This window comes from Furipterus horrens, unplaced genomic scaffold, assembly GCF_987537825.1.
Source record: "Furipterus horrens unplaced genomic scaffold, mFurHor1.1.pri manual_scaffold_11, whole genome shotgun sequence".
In the NCBI taxonomy this organism is placed as follows: domain Eukaryota; kingdom Metazoa; phylum Chordata; class Mammalia; order Chiroptera; family Furipteridae; genus Furipterus; species Furipterus horrens.
Window position 1 is genome coordinate 98,870,862 of NW_028327181.1, and position 5,727 is coordinate 98,876,588.

Here is a 5,727-nt window from a genome sequence, read left to right on the forward strand (position 1 = left end):
TCTGGGGAGGAAAATGAGGAAGAAACCGCATCAGTCCAGGCTGCTGGAACAGGTGGCTACTGTGAAGCACCATGGTGCCATCTAAACAGCAGAATGGTGGGCAGGGACATGGTGCCGCTGGCCACAGGGGCCCGGCCGGCCGGTCCTGGAGCACAGCTGCCCCCGGCGGTCAGCGGTGGGCCGACGCCACTCTCTGAGCCCAGGAGGGGGAGGGTGGCGGAGGGGATGCCTGGGGGCAGGGGAGGGAGGGAGGGAGAAAAGAGGGAGACAAACATCGATAGATCCGATGCCCCCAACCAGGGACCTTGTCTGCAACCCAGGCAAGTGCCCTGACCGGGAATCGAACTGGTGGCCTTTCGGTTCACAGGCCAACACTCAGTCCACTGAGCCACACTGGCCAGGGCAGCTTTCCATCTTGTATCCCTCATTTTCAGTGTACGCTTTCACTCGCTGACTCCCAGCAGGCAGGAAACGCCTGGGCTCATCAGCTCTTTAGAAAGTGCAGGGAAGCTTTAAGGTAAACTGGAGTCATCAGGCGAGTGGCAGGGAGGGCACTGGAGATGGCAGAAAGCAGAGATGTGCTTAGGCCATGGCTGCCACCAGGAGCCCGGCATCCATCTATTTCCACGCGCCGGGAACACACACTGCCCGGGCCGACACACATGCCCGCGGACAGCCGGGCCCCGCATGTGGTTTCCTAACAGGGCAGTGCTCACCAGGCACCAGGACAGGTATCCACAAGGCCACGTAATCCGGCCTGACTGCAGTCCGGAAGGTGACGATCAGCCCTACCTCCCCGTCCCCGAACCCCTCCCCCACGACCCCGGACCTTCCCCCACCCTCCTGATAACCAACACCCTTCCATGGTCTCAGACCCGGGCGAGTTTGGGTAAAGAGTGCCATTGAGTCATCTGGTTTGGTGCCAGGTGACTCCTCGTGGAGAAAGTGCTAAGCTGCTGCTGACGAGGGCCGTTCTTTTGGGGGCCCGCAGCAAAGCCTGGGTAGGAGGAGCTGGTAGGAAGCCCGGAGAACTGAGCCACAAAAGCACTGTCTAGAAACAGAAAAAGCTGTATCCAGAGGACCACAGCCAGGAGGCCCAGGCTCCGCTGCCACCAACCCCTCTCTGCACTCCCACCCAGCTCCTCCCAAGGCGGCATCAGGGCCGACGTCACGGCCTGCGTGGCCAGGTCTCTACCTGCCGCTGCCTTTGCAGCCGCCCGGGGGCAGCTGGAGCACGCCCCAAAGGGTCAGAGACAGGCAGGGGCACTGGAAACAGCCTCGCTGGGCAGTGACGTTTGGACCTTGGCAGGCAACTGGAATGGGATCCTGAGGGGGCAAGTCCCCGTCTCCCCAAGGCCACTCTGATCCAGGCTGCCCAGGCCCTGTTTACAAGTCCAGCTGGGGGTCCCCATGGCATCCCGTCCCGGCAGGGGCCGGATGAGGGGGTCGCCACACAGGAAGGGCACCAGGAGCCGATGGGAACTGCGCTTAGCTCCTGCCAGCAGTGTGGCCGTGGAATGACTGCAGCCAGTGGGAAGCACAGCGCTTCTGAGGGGGCAGCCGGGAGCAGGACGTGTTCCTCAGAGCCTCTGTTCCCCAGCACGCCACACGCGGGGTTCCAGGAGAGAGCTGTCCTCCACCGTCTGACCCAAAACCAGCAGCTGCACCCGTGAAGGGCCGGTTCACTTCCTGGCCACCATGAAAGCAGAAGAACACAGGCTTCACGGCGAACTCCCCGGGGCCCAAACCTGACTCCAGCACGTATCAAACGCTAACGGACCTGACCTTGGCAGGTTACCTGTCTCTCTGAGCTTCAGTGACCCTGTTCATAGAATGGACATGATAATACCTCTTTCACAGAGGTGCAACAGGAATTATGTAAACTATAGACAGAGGGTCTAGTACAGTAGTTGACACATAGTAGGTCTTAATACATAGCTGTCACTACTGCCATCAGCAAACAAGAACTAGGATCAAAGTACTGCTGAGGTAGAAAAATGGGAACTCAAAGGTAAGGAGGGGGAAAAAAAGGCATAAAGACTGTAAAGAAATAAGTAAACGTGTCTTTATTTGCAGAAGACTAGATGGTATGTGTAAAAAATCCTAAGGAATATACAAATAAAGTATCAGAACAAATAAGGTGCAAGTCTCAGGACACAGGGTCCACATACAAAATACAAACCTAAATTAAATGTCAATAGGCTATTATAAAATATAGGAAAATAACACATTTAAGACATCACTTCTAACAGTACTAAAAAACTGAACTCCTTAGAGATAGCTTTAACCAGAATGTACATACGACCTGTTTACTGCTGAGAGAGGTTAAAGAAGACCTAAGGAAACGGAGAGACAGACCACGTTCGTGGTTTGGAAGACTCAGTATTAAGATGTCAATTATCCCCCAAATTATCTATAGATTCAATACAATCTCAATCAAAGTCCCAGCTGACATTTTTATAGAAATTGACAAGCTGCTTCTAAAATGTGTATGTAAATGTAAAGAGTCTGGACTAGGCAAAACAGCTTGAAAAAGAAAAATAGTTAGCGGGCTTATACTGCCTGATTTCAAGACTAACTTAAAACTACAGAAATCAAGACACGCAGTACTGGTATAAGGAGAGACCCACAGGTCAACGGCACAGAAAAGAAAGCCCAGAAATAGACGCATGAGTATGAAAAACAGGCCTGGACCCTCACCTCGTAGCATACATGAAAATGACCTCAAAATGGATCACACATCCAAACGTAAAAATTTAAAAACTCCTAGAAGAAAATATGGGGGTGGGGGTGGATCTTTGTACCTTGGGATAAGCAAGTATTTCTTAGAACACAACAAACATGAGCCATAAAACAACTTCATATATTTGATAAGTGTCAGGAATGATCCTGTTTTCAAAGAATACAAAACGTGGTCCCTTCCCAAGGGATTTATAATATAGCTTAGTTCTGGGCGGTTGTGAAGGAGACAACAAAAATTCAAGTTGGCGCTGAGATACTAAATGAGAGCTGCAAGTAGGTGCTGCCGGATCCCGAGCAGAAAGCGAGCCCAGCTGGGAGGGGCGCCCGGGTCGCTCCTGGAAAGCAGGAAGGCCTGAGTTACGCCCGTAAGAAAGCGCAGGAGCGAGAAGAGGGAGGGCAGGAACTGGAGCTCCCAACAAAGGCGCCCAGGGAGAGCCGTGGGCCCCTTTCTGAAAGAGGGCCATCTGACTTGCAGAGAGCCTGGGTACGCAGAGTGAAGCAGTGAAGGACCACGTGGGGCAGGGAACCGGGCGCCCCCGAAGGCCAAAGCAAGGAGGCCCTGAGGGGTCACTGAGGGTTTCTGAGGGCTCCCAGCAGTTTACGAGGGGGGCGCATAAATCAGATGAGAAGGGGAAAGCAATCACAGGCAGAAGAGTTGGAAGAAAATTACGACAGGATGCGGGTGCTTCGTCATGACCAGTATCTAGACAAAGGCAAACAGAGAAGCTACAAAAACGAGCAGCCGGGCGCCTCCTGCGGCCCAGCTCAGAAACCAGCCGCACGGAGAACTAACTGGGTGTCCAAGGTTCGGGCTGAGGGGCAGGTAAGGGCCGGGCGCTCCTCCTTACCCCTCTAACACAGCCTTCTTCACCTGAGCTCGCACTCCGGCCGCACCCAACACACCACAAACGCGGTTTGGTGGGCTTGTATTCAGCCGGAAAGCTGTGCCCAAAGAGCACCAGCGGGTGGACGGGTGTTCTGCTGCAGGAAGGTGTTCAACAGCATCGCTGACGTCCTAGCCAATAATTTCATCAACGAGTTCAGTGAGGAAACAGATGGTATGCTAATCAAATTCTTGGATGGCACAAACCTGCAAAGTAGACCAAAGTCAGAATCCAAAAAGATCTCAACAGGCTGACATGATGGGCCAAATCGAAGATTCAATTTAGCTGTAATAGTTTTCATACGAAGTCCTGCACTTCGGTTCAAAAACCAGTGCACAAAACTACTATAAATGCCCTTTCGATACAGGTAACATGGCTGCCCCAAGTTCATGCATATTTAGGCTGCATTCACAGGCCTGCCACGTCCCCGGAAAGAGAGGGCCAAGTCCGACTTCTGCACCTAGCCGAGCACACCTGGAATATCTTGCCCATCCGGGCACCACACACCTTAGGAAGGACACTGACGGAACCGGAGCAATTCAGAGTGGCGATCAGACTGGAGACGTGACGACATGAGGAACAGGGGGAAGAACCGAGACACTGGGACAGGACCCCAGACACACCTCAGCTGAGCACAGAACCAGAGGGGCACGCCAGCTCCAGCAAAGGCCAGGCTTCCTCGGCGGGGGCAGGTACCAGGAGGCAGACCGGGACTCGATACGAGCTGTAGCTTTCACATCATTAGAACCGTATTTTTAAACAATGGAAATAGGATGCCCTGAGAGGCAATGGGCTCCCCCTCAGTACGGAGACCCAAGCAGAGGCTGGGAAATCACGAAGATAAGAAACACATCAGGTTGCAAAGAAAGAGATGACTTTTTATGGTCTCTTCTAACCCTGAGAGACTATGAAACCAAGAAATCCAGGGACCTCAACACACGAAAAGATGCCCTATGTCAACTTGGAGGTGTGTCATGCTCTTTTTAAAAACGCCTCTGAGCCTCTCTCCAGTATATATCTTTTCCAAGGGTTTCCCAATATTTTTCTGTTCTACTAAGGAAGACGTCTACCATGAATCTTTTTTCTTTTTTCAAGAGGATCCTGAAATTAAGAAAATTGGACTCCTATAATTACACTAAGAGTTCTAGTTTCCCAAAGGCCCTGAAAGGGTCCCCTTGCCTTGGGAACCCCTCCTGTCGGTCACTTTTGGCCTTCAGAGCTAGCAAAAGCCCAAGCAATCAGTGTGACACGTGCCCAGCTTGACACTATCTAAATGTGGCCCTTCCCCTACCCACCACGCCATGTGACTGACTGTTTACTACCGTCCCGGCAGCCACAGGCAAGCTTATTATTACACAAACCCCTGCTCAGGACCAAACCACACGTTCTGGCTGGCAGGTCCATTCGGAAGAAAAGCATTCCTGCTGCCGCCGGGGCCTGGCTCTGGAGCCCTTCAGTTCACCTGTGCGGGTGTCAACAAACCCGGGCCTCCCAGGAAGCCAGGATTCAAATGATATTTTTAAAGGAGCCTATCTTTCAGGTAAAGAAATACACTGTTATGGAAACACGGACACAATGACAAGATAAAAAAATATTGACACGCATCTACCAGCAGAGAAGTGCCATCTGTGACGGGGAACCTTGTCATCTGAACACCAGGAATGGATTTGGAGGCTTTGTCTTCCCGACTCCGACCACCATTGTCAGAGCTCATACCTGACTCACCGCATAAGCTCCAATCAAGTCCTGGGCGTCGGTAACAGATACCTTAGAACCTTCCCTCTCCCTATAGACATTGCTCCCCAGGCCCAGCACTAGGGAAAGAGTAGCGAGGGGGTGGGGGTGGGGGGGGTCAGGAAACCCAGGGACTGTGACCTTCAGTTCTCATCTGTCCTGCAGGAGTTAAGCTTTGCAAAAGGCTGATTCTCAACCCTTGGAGCTGGCACTCCCTAGCAACTTCTCAAAATAGAAATGTGAAGGGCTTTCTGTTTTCTTCCATCTCAAGGCCCCGCCTGGCTCGCCCAGTCTAATCTTCTGAGGTCGGGTCACCTCACAAGGAGCAGGGTGGGGGTAGGGGTTCAAGGACAGTTAACTCTCAATT

General features: G+C 52.5%; 1 long non-coding RNA gene across 1 annotated transcript; it reads right to left on the minus strand.

The window, feature by feature from the left end:
• Nucleotides 1-2,853: 2,853 nt before the first annotated feature.
• Nucleotides 2,854-4,234, minus strand: LOC149998989 (uncharacterized). Its single transcript, XR_016514058.1, has 2 exons — nucleotides 3,614-4,234; nucleotides 2,854-3,445 (listed from the first exon to the last, which is right to left on the minus strand). It is a non-coding gene; the product is annotated as an uncharacterized LOC149998989 (long non-coding RNA).
• Nucleotides 4,235-5,727: the final 1,493 nt, after the last annotated feature.